Here is a 21,097-nt window from a genome sequence, read left to right on the forward strand (position 1 = left end):
GGTTTATCTGGGGAAAGAACTGTTATCATCTGTGTTTCAAAGCTAAACTGTAATCCAAATTTTTCCCAGTTAGTTCAGCCTATGCACAGGAATGAATAAGGACAGCTTAGAGGTTAGAAGCAAGATAGAGTTGGTTAGGTGAGAAATCTTTCACTGTTATAATTTCTTCAGTTACAGTTTTTGCAGAGATGGGTTCAATAGCAGTGATTGGCACACACAAAGCCCTGCTATGACTACTTTAACATAGCATTTCATGGCTCTTTTTAGCAAAATAATAGAACATTTAGGAAGTATAAAGAGTAACTAGAGTATAAAGAGTATAAAACTAAAGTATAAAGAAAGCATAAAGAGAAACTATATGAGTAACTTTTTAGTTTCTTAGTAAATTATCTTCTTCCAACGGGTAAGCCAGTTACAATGGAAATAATATAACAAATACACTATGCTATATTTATATAAACATATTTACATAGTCAAAAAATCTGCTAATTATTTAATAGATTTTATTATGTTACTAAGGTTTCAGATGCTGCCTCCACAATGATGTAAACTTTGGTCTTGAGTGTAACATGCCCTCTTTGCTCCAGGCTGCACTCAACATGGATGCGCCCACTCCAGAGAAAATAGGATAAACGGGAGATGGGCAATCACATCTAATCTGGGATAGCTGTGCTGATTCATGTTCTGTGCTTATTTAATTTTATTTTTTGAATCAACATTGAGAAGGAAAAAGTTGAGATATTAATTACCCGTTTACTGCCAATGTAGCAGAAAATGTAATTTATAGCCTACTTGCGGGAAAAAAAATCTGTGTGCTTAATTTAAGAACTCAAATTATTCAAATAACATTTTCAATTTGATTATTCGTTTAATTGAAATGGTGCTCTTTCAGTCAGAATTGCTTTTGAGATTCCAATTTAGCAATAGTTAACTAAGAGCTCTCTGTGGAAAGGATCGGTGGACGGTTCACGGATAAAAATGCATGGGGAAATAAGCGTATTTGGTGAACTGCATTTACCTGCAAATAGTAGTCAAATCCATTAGCAGTGTTTCTTTTTCAACTCAATTGTTGTTTCAGTGTAAAGAAGAATCATGAAGTTAATCTGGGCCCATAGAGTACCTGAAAATAATAATTAAAAACAGAGCCCAGAAGCAAAGTTCGTCCAAGGAGTTATGAATAATCTGAGGGTTACACAGACGGAAGTCAGCCTTCAGATTCATATTTAGAAGAATAAAATTTTGGTACCCCAGAGACAGTAGGCTCTGTCTCAGAAAGAAAAGTCCCTCCGTTTTGCCATAGTGATGTTTCATGGCTGGCTATCCAAGCCAAAAAAGACAGCAGATATATTCTGGCTGTCTCTAAGAGCTGCAATAATTTTTTTAAATGGCTGTCAGAATTTTTTTATTATTGTTCAGGCACAATCTGCAAACAATAAAGTTTGCAGTGTTTAAGTATACACTTAATAAATTTTTGTAATTGTATACTATCGTGTCACCACCACAATCAAGATATAGAGCATTTTTCTCACCCTAGAGCTGCGTCTGGCTCTTTGTAGTTCATTCCCTCCCCTGCTGCCCAGGCATGGGCAACTAATAATCTACTTTCTGACATGGCAGTTCTGCCTTTCCTAGAATGTCATATAAGAGATCATACAATATATTTGTCATGTGGACTTGATTTTTTTGACTCAGCATAATGTTCTTCAGATTCATCCATGAACAAATATTATGAACATACATATAAAAGTCATTCTGTAAAATTACGTTATCGTTTTATTTGGGTAAATACTTAGGAGTCAGATTGCTGGGTCATATAAGTGGAGGTTTAACTTTATAAAATTCTGTCATATGGTTTTTCAAGTGGCTATACCATTTTGCAGGCCCACAGGCAACATTTGGGAGTTGCAATTTCTCTGTATCTTCACCAGTACTTGATATTGACAGACTTTTAAACTTTAACTATCCTAGTGAGTGCCTGATGGTATTTTATTGTAGACGTAATTTGTATAACCCTAATGACTAGTAATTTTGAATGTGTTTTCGTCTTTATTGTATTTTATATACATTATTTTGTGAAATATCTTCACAAATAATTTGCCCACTTTTTAAGAAGACTTTATTTTATTATTTGGTTACAAGCGTTTTTTATAAATTCTTGATAAGAGTCCTTTGACAGATACATGCTTTGCAAGCATTTTCGCTGCGTTCGTGGCTGGTTTCTATATTTGCTTTCTTTTTTTCTTTTTTACTTTTTTTACTTTTGTTTTAGATTCAGGGAGTGCATGTGCAGATTTGTTGCCTGCATCTATTGCATGATGCTGATGTTTGAGTTACAATTGATCCCGCCACCCAGGTACTGATTATAGTCCCCAATAGTCCATTTCTGAACCCTTGCCTTCCTCCCTTCCTTCCCTAGTTTCTATTGTTGCCCTCTTTATGCTCATGAGTACCCAATGTTTAGCTCCCACTTATAAGTGAGAACATGCAGTATTTGATTTTCTGTTCCTGTGTAAATTAGCTAAGGATAATGGCTTCCAGCTCCATCTATGTTGCTCCAAAGGACATGATTTCACTTTTTTATGACTGTATAGTATTCCATGCTGTATATGTACCACATTTTCTTTATCCAGTCTGTCATTGATGAGAATCTAGTTGATTCCACGCCATTGCTATTTGTAAATAGTGCTACAATGAACGTATGAGTGTGTATGTCTTTTTGGTAGAATGATTTATTGTCTTTTGGATATATACCCAGGGATGAGATTGCTGGGTTGAATGGCAGTTCTGAGTTCTTTGGGAAATCTCCAAACTGCTTTCCACAGTGGCTGAACTGATTTACAATCCCACCAACAGTATATAAACATTCCCTTTTCTCTACAGCCTTGGCAGCATATGTTGTTGCTGTTGTTTTCTGACATTTTAGTAATAGCCATTCTGACTGGTGTGAGATGATATCTCATTGTGGTATTGATTTGGTGATTAGTGATGTTGACCATTTTTTCATATATTTGTTGGCCACTTGTATGTCTTCTTTTGAGAAGTGTCTGTTCATATACTTTGCCCATTTTTTAACGGGGTTATTTGCTTATTGCTTGTTGATTTAGGTTTCTCATAGATTCTGGATTTTAGACCTCTGCTGGATGCATAGTTTGGACATTTTTTTCTCTGTTTCTGTAGATTGTTTACTCTGTTGGTAGTTTCTTTTGCTGGGCAGAATCTCTTTAGTTTGATTAGATCCCACTAGTCAATTTTTGTTTTTGTTGCAATTGACTTTGGAGGCTTAGCCATAAATTCTTTGCCAAGGTCAACGTCAAGAAGGGTATGTTTTCTTCTAGGGTTTTATAGTTTAAGGTCTTACATTTAAATCTTTAAATTTCTGATTTTGCTTATTTGGATCTTCTCTCTTTTTTCTTTGTTAATCTACCTAGCAGTCTATCAGTCTTGATTATTCTTTCAGCAAACAAACTTTTGGGATTTTTTTGAGTCTTTGTATGAATTTTTAGGTCCCAATTTTCAAGAGTTTGGCTCTGATTTTAGTGTTTCTTTTCTTCTGCTAGCTTTGGGGTTACTTTGTATTTGTTTTTCTAGTTCCTCTAGCTGGGGTGCTAGTTCGTTAATCTGAGCTCTTTCTAACTTCTTGAGATAGATGTTTAGCACTGTACACTTTCTTCTTACCAGTGCTTTTGCTGTGTCCCAGAGATTTTGGTATGTTGTGTCTGTTTTCATTTATTTCAAATAATTTTTTGACCTTTGCCTTAATTTCACTGTTTACCCGAAGTCATTCAGGAGAAAGTTGTTTAATTTTCATGTAACTGTGTGGTTTTAAGAAATCTTCTTTATATTGAATTATATTTTTACTTCACTGTGGTTCAAGAGTATGGTTGATATGATTTAGATTTTTAAAAATTCTTTGAGACTCACTTTATGGCCAAACGTGGTAGAACTTGAAGTATGTTCTATGTACGGAAGAGAAGAATGTATATTCTGTAGTTGATGAGTGGGCTATTCTGTAGATATCTATTTGGTCCAGTAGTCAAGTGTCAAGTTTAAGCCCAGAAGTTTTTTGTTAGTTTTCTGCCTCAATGATCTATATGATTCTGTCAGTTGGGTGTTGAAGTCCCCCACTGTTTTTGTGTGGCTAAGTCTTTTTGTAGGTCTAGAAGTACTTGTTTTATGAATCTAGGTGCCCCAATGTTGGGTGCATATATATTTAGGATAGTTAAGTCTTCTTGTTGAAATGAAATCTTTATCTTTATGTAATGCCCTTTTTGGTCTTTTTTTTTTTTTTTAATGTTGTTGGGTTAAAGTCTGTTTTATTTGATATAACAATAGTGACTCCTGTTCTTTTTTGTTTTCCTTTTGTGTGGTAGATCTTTTGTGAACTCTTTACTTTGAACCTATGGGTGTCATTACATGTGTCATAAGTCCCTTGAAGACAGCACATGGATGACTCTTGTATATTTATCTAACTTGCCAATCTGTGACTTTTCAGTGGGACATTTAGACCATTTACATTCAAGGTTAATATTGATAATATGAGGTTTTGATCCTACTGTGAAGTTGTTAGCTGGTTGCTTTGTAGTTTCTATTGTGTGGTTGCTTCACAGGGTCTGTGGGCTATGTACCCTATGTATTCTGTGTATGTATGTATATATGTATGTGCTCTATGTATATGTGTTTTTGTGGTAGCAGGCATCATTCTCTTGTTTCTATATTTAGAACATCCTTAGGGATCTTTCACAAGGCTGGTCTAGTGGTAACAAATTCTCTTGGCACTTGCTTATCTGGAAAATATTTCATTTATTCTTCACTTACGAAGCTTAGTTTGATAGAATATGGAATTATTGGTTGGGATTTCTTTTCTCTACGAATGCTGAAAATAGGCCTCCAATCTTTCCTAGCTTGTAAGGTTTCTGGTGAGAAGTCCACTTCTGGCCTGATGAGGTTCCCTTTGTACATAATCTGACTTTTGTCTCTAGTTTCCTTTAAGACACTTTCTTTAATATTGACTTTGGACAGTCTGGTGATATATCCAACATGGCTAAGCATATTCTTGATCTTTGTTTACTGACAGACGGTCTCTGTTGCCTCAGGCATTGGGGTGATTCATAGAATGCACAGTGGTCTGAACTCCCTGCTCTGTCTTGTTGTGGCAGGGACCATGATGGGCAGAGCCAGACCAGATAGGTCCCCCTACAGGTTCCCTGATGGCAGCCATGATCGCCAATACTGAGGGAGAATCCACTGGGTGGCCACCAAGCACCCAAAAGTGTGCGTAGGTGTGGAGCTGGGAATCTTCCTATCCCCAAGTTCTCTGCATAAGGATGGGAGACAGCCTAAACTCCTAATCCAGGAGAATGGGTGCTCCAAATGCCTGGAGATCTGCCTGGGCATGGTTGGGGAGGGCCTCTCTCCACACAAATCTCTGCACAGGAAGGGTGGGACTTACCAGGCTGTTTATCCAAGTGAGTGGGTGCTCTGAATGCCTGGAGATCTGCTTGAGCATGGAGCAGAAAGGACCCCTCTGCCCCACGATCTCTGCACAGGAAGGTGGGCCAACTCAGGCTTTGGAACTAGACAAGCATGGGTTCTGAATGCCTGGAGATCTGCCTGCATGTGTAGCAGAAAGGGCCTCCCCTGCACCAGGATCTCTGCACAGGAAGGATGTGGGAGCTCAGGCTGCTAATACCAGTGAGCAGGTGCTCCAAATACTTGGAGATCTGCCTGTGCATGAAACACAGAAGGCCCCTCTGCATCACAGTTTATGTCTGTGAAGGATGAGGTGTCTCAGCCTGCTGGTCCAGGCAAACAAGTGTTCTAAATGTCTGGATGTCTGCCTGAGGCTAAAGTGGAGAGGACCCTGTGGCACTATGATCTCAGGGGAGCTGGCTGGAGCACCCAGCACATACAGTACCATGTCACCAAGCTGGTCCTGGCTGCAAGTCTTGCTACCCCAAAGAAACTGCAGCTGTGGCAGCTTTCCTCCAACCCGAGGCTTTTGGTGGGGGGCTGCACAATTCCATCTCCTTCTGCTGAGGTGCCTTCTACAGTTCTAGCTGCGAAGGCCTCTGATGCACTCCAGAGCAGGTGTTTTGATCTCTGACCCAAGACTAAAATGCCTGCATGGCCACACTACTGGGCCACCACAAGAATGACTGAGTTTGTATGTACCTGGATTAAAATGGCATCCTGCTGCTGGCCCTGGGGTGGGGTCTGGGAAAATATCTGCAGCTTTTCCTGGTGTCTTTTCCTCACAGTGTCTCCAAACCTCTCCACAAGTTAGCTCCAGGACTTGGGAGTAACAAATCCCCAGTGGAAAGTGAGTCACAGAGGGAGGCTCTTTGCCTTTCTCATGTACTGGGGCTTCACTTACTTTTATCAGTTGGATGGCATCGCAGGATCTTTTTTGTTAGCAATCGCCTTCCTGGGATGTGGGGTCTCCTTTATGATTCCAGTGACTTCTGTCTTCTTGAATTAAAGCTTACAAACTTGATCTTTATGTAGTATTTTGCTATTTCCAAGTGGCTGAGGCATGCTAAAAGCCTCTAATCCACCTTCTTTGGTGATGTTCTATCTCTCTTTTTGTTTACTTACCTTCATTTTTTAAAAAGAAAACATTCTTAGGGTTGTGGGTTTTTTTGTTTTTTGTTTTGTTTTGTTTTTGCCCTATTTAAGAAACCTTGACCTAATGCAATATTATAGGTTTAAAAAAATTTTTTTGTTATATATACACTAGCTTTAATCAGCCTCTAATCCACCATCTTTGATGATTTTTCTATCTCCTTTTTGTTTTCTTCCCTTCATCTTTAAAAGAGAAAAAGTTTTAATTTTAAAGTCATTTTAATAATATTGATAATATTATTTTCATCATTTTGAGGGGTTGTGCTTTTTGTGTCCTATTTAAGAAATCTTCACCTAAGCCAAGATTATAGGGTTTTTGTCTGTTTTTCTTTATGTACTTACTAGCTTTATCATATATGATCCATTTTTGTTTGTGATGCAAGGGATGTCGAAATTGACTTTTTTCTCATACAGATATTCATTTGTTTCGGCACCATTTCTTAGAAAAACATTTTTCCCCATTGAATTACCTTGGCATCTTTATCAAAAGTCAGTGTTCCAACTCTACTTTTCTGATTCATGAATCTTGTATATCTCTTTATTATTTTAAATCTTCTTTAACTTTATTTTGCAGTGTTTTACAGTTTTCTGTGTCCAAACTTGCATATCTTTTAAGTTATTACAATGTATTTTAATTTTCCAATTAAATTATAAGTGTAGACATTTTTAAAATTTCATTTTTAATTGGTCACTGCTAGTACACAGAAGTATAATTTAATTTTTGCTTTTGTTTGCTTATTTCTGTATATAGACCTTGTATCTTTTAACCTTATTAAATTAACTTTTATTTTAGCAGGGTTTTTGTTTTGTTTTAGATTTCTTAGGATTTTTTCTGCAAACTATTACGGCATTTTTGAATAAGGGCAGTTTGAGTTTACCCTTTCAAACTGTATGCCCTTTATCTTACCTTAATTTTCTGGCTAAGGATGCAGGGCAATGTTGACAGTAAGTAATGAGTAGACATTCTTGCCTTGTTTATTCATTCTAGGTAGAAAAGATTGATCCATTCACTGTTGAGTATAATTTAATGTTTATTTTCTCACATTTCTTTTTACTTAGTTTGAGGAAGTTTTTTTTCTATTTTTAGTTTGCTAAGGTTTTTTTTTATTCATGAACAAGTATCAGATTATGTCAGATGATATTTTTTCTTCAACTAATTCAATGGTCCTGTGGTTTTCTCTTTTTTTTCTATTAATTAGAGGAGCTATATAGATTGTTTTTTCAAGTGTTGAAGCAACATTGCATTGCTGGAATATATCCCACTTGGTTATAATGTATTATCCTCTTTATGTATTGTTGGATTTAATTTGCTAGTATTTGTTAAGGATTTTTCTGTTTATATTTGAAGCTAATGTCTTTGTCTCATTTTGGCATCACAGTTCTACAGCCCTACTAAAATGACATGAAAAGTATTCCTTCTCTATTCAGTGAAAGAGTTTTTATAGAATTAGTATTATTCATTTCTTAACTATTTAATAGTATTTATCAATACATATACCTAGACCTGGGGTTTTGTTAGTGAGTGTGTAATAAATAATTTGCCTATCCAAATAGGAGTGTATCTTTTGACCTAGGCTCCTGAGGAGTGATCTCTAAGCCTTGGAATGTCCTGCCTGATAAGAGTGTCATTATTTATCTGGAGGCTTTGGGCCACACCGGGTAGTCTGGTAGTCTAACAGGGTAATTTATGGTGGAGCTTTGAGCCACATGATATCCATTCTACCTGTATAGGTGCTAGAGCCTAAAGGTCAGCCACATGCATAGTTAATGACATCTGTATCTACATGGCTGAGTCACCCCAGAATTCTGGGTAGCAAGGCTTGTTTGAATTTTCCTGATTTGGCAATATTTTGTATATTTTGACAGGCATCATATCTGGGTAAAATTAGCACCGTCTGTGACTTCGCTGGCAGAGGACAACTTGAAGCTCTGCTCCTGGAAGTTTCTTGTAATCTGCCCCACTAGTCTTTTCCCTTGGCTCATTTTTAATCTGTATACTTTTACTATAATAAACCACGATAACCATTAGTATAACAGCTTCCATGAGTTCTGTGAGAACTTCTAGCAAATTATCAAAACTGAGGGTGGGCTTGGAGACGATCAAATTTGCATTTAAAAAAATTGATATAGAGATATTCGAGTTTTAGATTTTTTCCTGAATCAGTTGGTAGTCTTTACCTTTAAAGGAATTTGTCTATTTCATGTAGATTGTCGAATTTATTGGCATAAAGTTGTTCATAGCATTTTCTTATCTTTTGACTATTTGCATAATCTGTAGTGATGTCCCTTCTTTTATTCCTAGTATTGATAATTTTATTTCTCCTTTTTCCCCCAGATCATTTTTCTAAATATATAATTGCTTTAATCTCTGTAAATAACCAGTTTTTGGCTTCATAACTTTTCTATTATTTCTTCATTTTCTATTCCATTGACTTCTGCTCCTATAATTTATTTTTTATATACATTGTGGTTAATTAGTGTTTCTTGTAGTAATTTCTTAAGGTGGAATCTCAGATGATCAGATTTGTGTGTTTCTTCTTTATTAAGACAAATATTTAAAGCTATAAAATTTCCTCTAAGTACTGCATTATCTGCATCTCTCAAATTTTTATACACTGTATAATCATTCAAAATATTTTCCGATTTCTCTTAAAACTTTTTCTCTAGATTATAGATTATCATTTAATTTCTCCTTTTTAATAAATTACTAGAATTATGTTCCTTAATTTTCATATATTTGGTGTTTTTTCTGATTACTATGATTATCATTTTCTAGTGTAAATCTCAGTTTGTTGCACAGAGTATGTTTTCAGTACAGAGTATGTTTTCCATCTTTTCTAAGGTATTGAGACTTGTTTTATGATCTATCATATGGTCTATTGGTAAATATACTATGTATCCTTGAAAGGAATGTGTGTTCTGTCTGTTTTTAATGTTCCATAAGTATTCCAGTCAAAGTATCTCATAGTGTTATTCAGCTCCTTTGTTGAGTTTGTATAGTTGTTTCATCAGTTGCTGAGAAAATGATGTTAAACTATGATCGTACATAATAGATTCTACAATCTATAGCTAGATTGTATAATTGTCTTGTTTCTCTTTTTAAATTTGGTTAATTTTTACTTAACTGTTTCGAGTGGTATTATAAGGTATAAATACATTTATAATTGTTGTGTCTTCTTGATTAATTGATTCTTTTATCATCATAAAATGTCCCTCTTATCCCTGATAATACTTTCTGTCTTGAAGTCTATTTTATCTGATATTAATAAAGCCACTTTGGCATTTTTATGCATATTGTTTTGCATGGTCTAGCTATCCATTTACTTTTGGTCTATCTATATCTTTATGCTTAAAGTGTGTCTTTTGTAGGTAGCTTATGTTTTGACCATGATTCTTTTACTTAATCATTTTTTCTCTCTAAAGTCAATTCTTCCTATTTTCCATCTTTTTCACTTATAATGTGTATATATAATTTTACTTAAGTGAGAATAGTTACCTATGCTGCTTTCAAATCCTTGCCTGATTTTTGCAGTATCTGGGTCGTCTTGAAATAAGTGACTTGATTTCTTTTCTCTTGAAAACAGTTTCTATTTTCCTGCTTCCTTATATGTCAGGTACTTTTAAATTGTGTTTTAGACATTATGAGTGTTCACATGTGGAGATTCTGGGTTCTTTATTTTTCTCTGATTAATGTTGTTTCCTTTGTTTCAGCAGGAATTTATCTTGGCTGGGCTTAAACTACAAACACCATTTTAGGCATTAGCTTGGGTCTCTGTTCAAATCTTTTGATTTTATCTGTGCTGCTTTCAGTCAGTTACACTGATGCATGGTTTAGAGTTATTCAGTGATGTGGATGGACAGACTTTGAACATTCTATTTCTGGCTCTTTTCATTCTGTGAGTTTCCCAATTTCTATTGTGGTCATGGATACCCTGGTTTTAAGTTTTCGGTTCACCAAGTAGGAATCCCTTTTTTCTCGTGTGTCCAACAGTCGAAAAAAATGAGAACTAACTTCATTTGATTCCCCTGCTTGGAGTATGTATTCTCCACCAGAGTCTGCCTACTGCATTTGTCTTATATGAAGGTTTTTACTGATTTTCTGAACATGAGTCAGTCTGCAGGGTGCTTACTCTGGTATTACTGGAAATAGAATACAATAGCAGTAATTTTCATGTAACTGTTTCCTCACCCTCGTCTGAAGTTTAGGACTATGGAATCCAATGTTGTAACATTTTCTGTGTACAAAGGATTTTCCAATCACTGCTTTTGGTGCTAATTTTTTCTTCTTTAGGTATTTCATGGGGTTTTGTTCATCTATCTATTATAGAATTTAGAGCATAATGTTTCCTTACACACCTGCCTGTCCACACCAAATGTGACCAGTTTAGAAATAGTCCCTTTATGGTTTTCTTAAATTTGTCTACTTTGCATATATTGTGAGAAGATCCCTTTTTACAATAAATATGGTGATGGATACTTCTGCTTCTGCCAAAAAAAAAAAAAAGATGTAAAAAGGTGGGTTGAATATTGTGCTGCTCAACTGAAAAGTTAATCTTGTCTACACCCGTACTACCCCGAACGCACCCAGTCTCGCTTGAATATTATACTGCCTCGTATTGACTCTAGATAACATGAAATTGATGACATTTCACCCTGACTCTTTTCTGCTTTGCTGCACCCATCATATAACCTCCATTCCCTCCTCCAGCCTCCGCCTGTGTACGACACCAGCCAATTAGGGCCTGGTTTATTGTGAGAAAGGTATGAACCCTTAAAAACCTACATTTAATCTACTTTAAAATGTTGTTTAGGGACCCATATTAATGGAGTGGTCCCTGAACTTATATTTTCTTGATTTTGGATAATAAGCATTTTCTGTACACACATACAAAAATGATGCCTGGTTATATTTGTTTTCATGAGTATATTTTGCCATGTAGAAGATGAGCTTAATAATCAAAACGAAATCCTGTCTTAAATTTAGGATGCTGTTATAAACAGTTGGATAATATTTCAGTTCCCTTTCTGTAATAAGATGGCCAATTTGTTTATAATATTTTTCCCCAAAGGCTTAAACACAGGTTCCTGCAGAAATGAACACAAAGATCAAGTCATAAATGAAAAGAGACACACATACATGTAACACTAAATCACACTAAATCACACAAAGGTTCGTAATTTTTCTAATTCAACTTGCGAAATCAATTAAATTATTGTCAGTTTAGCATTTTAAATGGAACTCCAAAAAATTGAATTTTTATATATTTGCTTATATTGTATTTCTTGAACCTCTGCATATTGAGACCCACTAAGAAACCCTGTAAACTTAAGCAAATAACATCAGTACTTCTTTTTGCTTTTTGAGTTTACTTTTTACTGAATTACTTTTTTTACAAGTGAATTCTGTGAAGACAGACCTAAAGGGAACTTACTCTTTGTAGTTATCTAAGTTAGAAAACCCTCTAGGAAAAGGCTTTATCCCTGGTTGCTGAAGACAGCAATTGTTACTATAACATTGGACATAATACTTTCATATATTTTTTTCTCTTTTAAGGATCCTAATTCATGTTTACATATGCGGCTTGCCCCGTTACTCATTTTAGATTCCCTTCTATACTAAGATAATTTTTTACCTTAATGCCCATTTTGACAGTGAAGGGTTAAAAAGTCCTGATTAAGTTGTAAATGGTTGACATTTAGCTATCAAGTATAAATCTGCAGTTAAAACATTCGTGCAAATGAGTTTCAGTGTCTGTTTTTCAACAGGAGCACCCCTGGTAGCTCTCCATCCCTCCCCTTTTTCTATCTTAGCACTTCATTATAAAAGGGGACAAATTGCAGTACTTTTTCTTCTCCCTCTGTTCCAAGCCCACTGAGAATTAAGCTTTCAGAAGAGGTTCTCATTTTGATGCTAAACGGCCCTGATATTTTGCCTGACAAATTAAAGGTGGAATTATACAGAAGTGAGTGCCTTATCCATGAAGGGTTTCTACCTCCTGTATGTGTGGCCGGTGGCTGGAAGGCTGGAGAGGCAGAGGCAGCCCCTCCTGAGCCCCTCTTAATTTCAGCGTCTGAGTGGCAGCTGGAAACAAGGCGCTGACTGTTTGCCTGCTGTCCAGTCTTGCATTATTAGGTAAAATAAAAGTCCTTTTCTCTGAGAAACTTTTCACAATAAAACAATTCTCAGTCATTCACAAGTCAAAGGCAAAGAAAAAGGAGTCCAGTGTAAAATGCTGTAAACTAGCACATTGTCTTCCGTCATTTTCTCACTATTCACAGCTGAAAGGGAAAGAAGATGAGAAGGGAAGGGAAGGGGCAAGATAAGGCATCTTTTGACAGAAATGTCAGTTCGCAGTCACTGAGGCCTCCAACCATGGCCCACACTTGAGCTGTGCAATCAGAGTGAAGTCTCCAGTCCTCTCTCCAGCCCCAATTCTCTCCTTAGCTGCCTCAGCAACTTTTCTTTCCTTCAACTGCTTTCATTTTATCTGATAAGACAGTACAAATATTTATTTCATTCTTCTGTTTAAGGCATTCTACCTAGTTCACAGTTTGGTCTTATAGATACCAAACAATGATATATCCTGTGACTCAACATGCTATTTTTTTAAAATCTAGCTTAATTCACTATCCTCATAATTTGCACGTAACATTATTTTGGTTTTGCCTATGGAGATGTGGAGGTCTAGAAAAGTTAAGAAAAAAAGTATCTAAATATAGGGTGAAACACACACACAGAAAACATGCAGATACCCCTTCCTACTATTGCTTTGTCTAAATTTCTGTCTTGGTCATGGCAAGATATATTTGGCCACAGCAATGTCCTCATTGTCAGGACCCCTCTATTCCAGGAGGGAGCTGGGTCAAAGAAGATGACCATGGTAAGTAGCCCAGGAACTTTCCCCTAGACACTAGATTTGAGCTTCAAGTTTGACTTAGGTCCTGGCTATGGGCACCTGGGAGCCCTCTCACCAACTCAGAGCACCAGAACTTATCTTTTGAAGTGGGTGGGGGCTGGTGTTCGAGCACCAGTTTTTTTTGTTTGGTTTGGTTTTTCTTTTTCTTGAGACGGAGTCTCGCTTTGTCTCTAGGCTGGAGTACAGTGGCGCGATCTCAGCTCACTGCAACCTCCACCTCCTGGGTTCAAGTGATTCTCCTGCCTCAGCCTCCCAAGTAGCTGGGACTACAGGCATGCACCACCACACCCAGCTAATTTTTGAATTTTCAGTAGAGACGGGGTTTCACCATATTGGCCAGGATGGCCGCGATCTCTTGACCTTATGATCTGCCAGCCTCTGCCTCCCAAAGTGCTGAGATTACAGGCGTGAGCTACCACGCCCAGCCTTTGAGGACCAGTTTTTAATTATTTAGGAGATCTGTGAGTTGGTTGTTAAACCAGCCATGGTGAAAATATTTACAGCACAAAAATTGGCAAATGCTACAAGTCAGGCCTTTTATTTATTATAGTATTAATTTATTCTCCTTTTTCCAACAGGCTGATTTGCTATCACACCACTGCCTAAAGTATACCATCTGGAAGAAATCTGAGATTTTAGGGATAAGAAACTAGTTTATCCCTGATACAGCAACTTATCTAGAAATTCTTTCAAATGCTGTCTGTTCCGCTTAAGAGACGAGTGAATCTCTTTGATCACATGACTGACCCTAGGTTGCATATAGTTGTCACATGTCAGTAGCCTATGTGATCCCAAGCACGGCTCCCAGCTGGCTGCCAGCTTGCAATATCCCTCCAGTTTTCCTATCTACCAGGTTAATTGCTCCCCAATCAAAATTAAAGATGCACCAAGTTCTTGCATTGAGAAAAGGACATCACCCAATTACATTTCCCTATTGTCAATTCTGTGCTGTGCATAACAGAGTTGAAATTGAACTATGCTCATGGAATTGAGTACAAAAGAGGATTCAATTTAACAAACAGTTGTCGAGTACCTATTATGTATGGCATAATGAATACAAATAAAATAGTTTTAAAATCTTCAACAACTCAATTGAAGAGTAATGTAGATTTTTAATGAATATTTATTAGGGATGTGGATGGAGTTCAGACCACATCTTGCAGCAAAACATCTTTAAGATAATTTTTAGATATTTTTTCCAACTACTTATTTTGTGCTAAATGCCCAAGTAATTATCACCTTCCTACTCTTTAACTTTCTGTGTCTTTTTGCACTCATCCTCATTCCCTGCCTTTCTCAAGCAATCCATCTTCCCTCTCTTGCCTGATTTTTCCATTTAGTTATGTGTCTCTCTCCCTCTTACTTGCCCATTTGGCATTATGAACTCCCTGGGCTTCCGCAGTGGTGCAAGTCTTTCCATTGTACCACTTAGGCCAAAGCCAGTGACCCATCAATTCAGATATGAGAACCTTCCTTTCCAGTAGCAGGAAGAAGGGTCATTGTAAATACTTACAATTGTGTTTCCAGAAATATAATTTTTTGTCTATAATTTTTAAAATCTGTTTTGCCTTTCATCATAATGATGTGTGTCACTCATAACAGCATTATGCATGTGTTGGAATCCAAGGCAATTAATACCTCATCTTTACGGCCTGTGGTACATGTTTTTTGTATGGTATGCTTAATACATATTTGTTGAATGGAATGAATGCAGAAGTGTTTCAAAGCCAGCCACCTGTGTTGGATCTATTTAATAAATTCTATCATATTTATAACACGTCTAGCTAAGATATATGTCCCAGGGACACAGATAACTATACTATGTAGAGTTAGGATCTTAAAAAAAAAAATTCAAAAGAAAATATGGTCAGCTTTTGACGTTGGAAATAATGCAACGTTCTTATTACTAAAGCGAGAGCAATTATGCATATATGTCCAATATACCTAATGTAGGGAAGACAGAGAATATGTCTGGAAAATTGTTTACTGCAGGAAAGGATCATAACAAAATGCACTGTTATTGTGGGTCTGACTGGGTTATATGCCAGGTATTGTCCTGGTTAAGTGGCCATTGCTCAAGCCTGACTACTGCCTATAGGGTGAGTTGCTGTGAGATTTTAATTCACGAGAGGGAGCTTGTGGGTAGGAGTGATTCAGTTCCCGCGCAAGGAAGATTGATTGCATTCATTCAATCCCCACAGCCTGAAAAATACTTCCTATTTATTTTATTCAGAAGCTTGTTGTAACATATCCCAGAGTTGCCTAGTCATTTTTTTCCACTAGTGAAAAGTCTAATTTCTTTTTCCATTTTTTATTCTTCTATGCAATTGAGTCAATTGCAATAAGGGTGTAACATTCTGCTATATTTGCCTCTCTCTTATCTGGTTTCATCACCAATGCTTGTTTTATCCCAGAGAATGGCCAATAAAAGAGTTAATTCCATTGGGGTGCCTACCTGATTCATGTTTGTTCTTGATTGTTCAACCACTACTTAAACAGTAAAATAATAATAATAATAATAATAAATTAATTTACAAATAGTTTGTAATGAATCTGAGGTACCTCAGTTGTCAATTTACCGTATATGTCAAGTACAGGGGGCACATTTTCCAAAGCTGTGCTTTACTACTTGACTTTTCTTTAAGTCAGATTCTGAATGAGAATTAAGGTTAATTAATAAAAATTATTCTCTATTTTAGCAGTTAGCTGAAACCAAATTGATAAACTGTAGTTCAGATATCATTCATTAAAGGCTTTATTTTGTTATATGTGTTCGTTTCATACATTGGTAAAAAACATGTTGAATTTTTAAATGTGTGTATAACCATGTATGTCAGCATATGTGTATGGCACATTCACATGCATTCCTACAGTGTAAGTCCATTCTCACACTGCTATAAAGAACCACCTAAGACTGGGTAATTTATGAAGAAAAGAGGTTTAATTGACTCACAGTTTCAGAGGCTTAACAGGAAGCATTAGTGGGAGACCCCAGGAAACTTACAATCATGACAGAGGATGAAAAGGAAGCAAGGCATTTCTCCTCATTGTGACAGGAGAGAGAGAGAGAAGACAGCAAATGGGGAAGTGTCACACACTTTTAAACTATCAGATCTCATAAGAACTCTATCACAAGAAAAGCAAGGGGGAAGTCTGGCCCCCATGTTTCAATCACCTCCCACCAGGACTCTCCCCCAATATTGGGAATTACAATTCCACATGAAATTTGGGTGGGGACACAGAGCCAAACCATACCATCTATTAAAAGTTAGATATCCTTATCTTTTACATTTGAGGAATAGAATATCCCCAAGCCAGAGTCAAAGCTACCAAAGATTGCTTTCATATCAAGACTGCTTTATGGTTTCTTCTTTTTCCTCCTAAGTTCACATCAAAGGGTATTCAATATTAACTTTATTATCACTCTTTTAAAAATTGCTTTTTAGTTCAGTAGGTTACAGATAGCTTTAAACTTTTTCCCCCAAATTCATTTCTGTGGAATATTAATAAATAGGTGCTTCTACTTATTAATAAGGGTAGGTGCTTCTAGCAAGTCTACCCTTGACCACATGCTAGACAACTTGCTAGAAGAACTCAAAGGACATAGAAAAAAATGTTATATTCGTGGTTATAATTTATTACAGCAAAGAATACAAGTTAAAATCAGCAAAGGGATAAGGCTGGGGTACAGTCCAGGAGAAACCAGAGGCAAGATTTCAGGTATCCCCTCTTCATAGATCCAAGAGGACCTGCTTAATGCCCTCAGCACGGGCAAGTGACCACATGTATGTGGTGCTAACCAAGGAAGCTTACTTGAGCTTTGCTATCCAAGGTTTTTATTGAGGGTCAATCATGTAGGCATGGAATGCCCTCAGGACTGACCTCAGCTACTCAGACTCCAGTCCCACCATAGAGTTCACCATAAGAAATGTTAGAATAAATAAAAATAGGTGTTTTCTGAAGGTCACATTGTTAGGATAAATTTATCTAGTCAAACTGATACAGCACGGTCCAAAGCCTGAGGCATAGGAAAACAGACATTCGATATAAAAACAGCATGGCCAACGACCTCAGGGGTGGAAAATACTCTTATCAGGCAGAATATTCCAAGGGCTCGGAGCTTATCTTCCATAAGCCACTGGCTACGAGCCATTCCTGAAAATAGGCCTTTTTCTGGGATGTCCAGTGTTCGAGCAACCCAGGCCTCCTGAGTTAACCCTTTCCTGTCTAACAGGTGTTACTCAAAATTAAGTTCCCTTGGACAAATACTCAGGACGCACTGAAATAAAAACATTAAACAGCTTTCTCCTTTGCTCTTAACACGCCAATAGCTGTATGACACTTCAAGTGTGTGAGTGTAAATGTTTATCTTCACTTAATGGATTTCAAAATCTTTCCCCCCGGAGATCTAATTTTGGGAAATGTTGCTCTAAATGAAATTTCATCCTTGAGCAAAGTATGTCTGTTCAATCAAAGAAAATGTTAGTTAAAAGGGCAAATGGAAAAACAACCTGAAGCATATGAGTTACTGGTAAAGGAGCCATAGTTCGGTATTTGACATGAAGAATTGTGATCGTCTCTTAGTATCTGGTGTCTTCATTGTGTTTTGATTAATAACTTTCTACCCAGTGTTTCACGAATCTTTATCTTCGGTGTTTTGATCAAAATCTATGTATTTTCTTAACCTTATCACTTTGGTCATGAAAAACCCAGATATTCTGGTTTCTATCATGTTTATTGGAATAACTCTCAGTTGTTAATAAGGAAAAAGTATTCAACTATCAAAAGTATAGCAAAATGTCCTTGAGACATCAGTTGATGTTAACTGACTTATAAATAAAAATGACCTCCTTGTTTCTGAAAAATGTTTCCCATATGATAACTCACAGATTATATTTGAAATTGCCCATATACCTGCTAGAATTGACTGAACTTACTACTGGGCAATTAAAATTCTTTTTATTGTAGTTGTTACTATTACTCTTATTCTGTGAATTTGCAGCAGAGTTACAAATGAGAAAAAAGGGTAATGTAAAAAGCAATTGGAAATTAGCAGGCAGTCATTTGAAAATTTGGTTTAAAAAAATCTTACGGTCTCATTAATGCAACGTGGTAAAAACACTCTCAAGCATTTTGTTTCAAATACAATTGTGAAATGCACACATGGATTTTGCAGAGACAAAAGGAAAGTGAAATCAAGCCAACTTTTTCACAGGAAGATGTCTTAGGGTCCAAGCATTATGAATCATTTATTTAGTTCTGAAATCTAATAAAACATCTTTATTAAAATAAAAGCATGTTTCACTACCAGAGATATTTTTGATCTGATAGCAAACAAGTTTTCTTTTATTTATTTAGCATATGCATCACATATGCTTTTGAAGTAAACATCAATGCATAACAAATAAATACTATACAACCAGACATATTTAATATGTACTGTGTTGTGCATGAGATGACAACATTTTAAACACACGGGAAGCCTATTATAGTATTTTAGTATGAAATATATCTTAAGCTCTGTCTTACAGTATGCGTATCTTGTCCCATAAATGGTATTGATGAAGGTAAGTGCAGAAATATTTTTTAATGGGGAATTCATAGAATCATTGAATTTTCACTTTTCATTTTGCAGAGTAGATTTGATGGTACTTCCTTGTTATAGGTAGCATGATATGTTTAATTAATGGATAAATCTTGATCCTCAGCAATCTCAGAGTCAGATATAAATGTCATCAGCAAAGACAAAAATCTATAGTGCAGACCAGTTATTAGGGTAAAACAAGATGTAATAGAAGTTTATGCATACAAATGAGCAAGGCATCCTATGAAGAAAAGCTGAAAGATGTATATTTCCCATAATAGACAAAATGGTTCAATAATGATCCTCAGAGTGATCAAGACTCTCTGGGACCTTTGGCAGCTTATTCGGTTCCTCAAATATTTGAAGAAGCTCAAAAATTAGATCTTCTTTATCTTCAGAGTCCAGCTTGCCATAAGATTTAACCTCAAATTAAGTGTACTGAAGACCGAAGGGACCCATGAGGTTTTCTGCAAATAGCAACCAATGAGGACCTTGGGATTTCATCAGACAATGGTATGTGTGGAGGGCTCAAGCCAACGCTGGCAAGCAGGCACTCTTTGGGCTGAAGTCAGTCTCTAACCAGCTTTATTTTTCTTTGGCCTGTATGATATCAATTTGAAAAATAAGAATATTTCCTATAAATATAATTTTAGCTTTACTTGAAGAGATCAGTACCTTTGGCAGCAGTGGGCATAACAACATTGGTTCCTATTTGTGGAAGACCTCATGGGTCAATGTATGGAACTATCCTAATTGCATATGCTATCTGTCGAGTAATATACGTAACTATGTGTGTATGTGAAGTACTTGTAGAGCATGCACACATACACAAACAATTTTGGGAAAATCGTAATTTCTGTTTTTTCATCATCCATATGGTATTATATAATTTTTTCAGCCCAAACTTTATTGACTGTAGTGGATAAAGTTTGTGTACTACATAAAGAACTTTTCACTGAAATCATAACCCATGGGTTGTTTGATGTGTGGCAAATTTCTACTATTCTTGCATTTATAAAAGTTCTAATTTCTGACAGTACAGGGCCTTACGGCTACATAATTGGCCTCAAACTTTGACCCTTTCAGGATTTACAAGCTCCCTTTAGATTCTATAAGCTTATTGGATGAAGAGAATGCACCTAGAATATTTCTTGACATATGCTTTCATGATTATTTTTTTCCCTGGGAATTTTTGGTAGCTTGGATACTCTCATTCACTTGACCTAAATGCTGTAGTAATAAGGAGGAAGATTCCAAAAACTTTAGAATTATTTGTTCTTACTCCACTGGGAGGCTTCGTGGAACATTTCAGATATCTTAGTGCCATATTTTAATTTAATTTTTTTTTTTTTTTTGAGACAGAGTCTCATTCTGTCACCCAGGCTAGAGTGCAGCGGCCCAATCTTGGCTCACTGCAAGCCTCCCGGGTTCAAGCAATTCTCCTGCCTCAGATCCCTGAGTAGCTGGGACTACATGCATACACCACTATACTCGGCTAATTTTTTGTGTTTGTAGTAGAGATGGGGTTTCACCACGTTAGCCAGGCTGGTCTCAAACTCCTGACCTCAACTGATCTGCCTGCGTTGGCCTTCCAAAGTGCTGAGATTACAGATGTGAGTCACTATGCCCAGCCCTTAGTGCCATATTTTCTAATTCCTCTAAAATTCCTCAAAGATAAACTTTAATAAGGATTGGCACATTACACACTGGTTGGCACCATCCCAGCACTCCTATTTCTTGGTAAGTTTTTTCTACCCTTTTCTGTGAACTCCCGGAAGACCAGTTGGAGTTTGTCTCCTGTCTGAGTTAGGCTTTAAGCTTTTGCCGGCTTCAAGTTGTACAAACACACAAAAAGGAGATTATTTTCATGCATCCTAAGTTTTTTAGATGCCTTTTTGCTTGCAGAAGCTGGGGGGTTTTATAATGCCCCCAACTCCAGCATTAGGCAGAGAAACTTAGTGGCATGTTGAGTAAA

Source organism: Gorilla gorilla, chromosome 16, assembly GCF_029281585.2.
Source record: "Gorilla gorilla gorilla isolate KB3781 chromosome 16, NHGRI_mGorGor1-v2.1_pri, whole genome shotgun sequence".
NCBI classification, from domain to species: domain Eukaryota; kingdom Metazoa; phylum Chordata; class Mammalia; order Primates; family Hominidae; genus Gorilla; species Gorilla gorilla.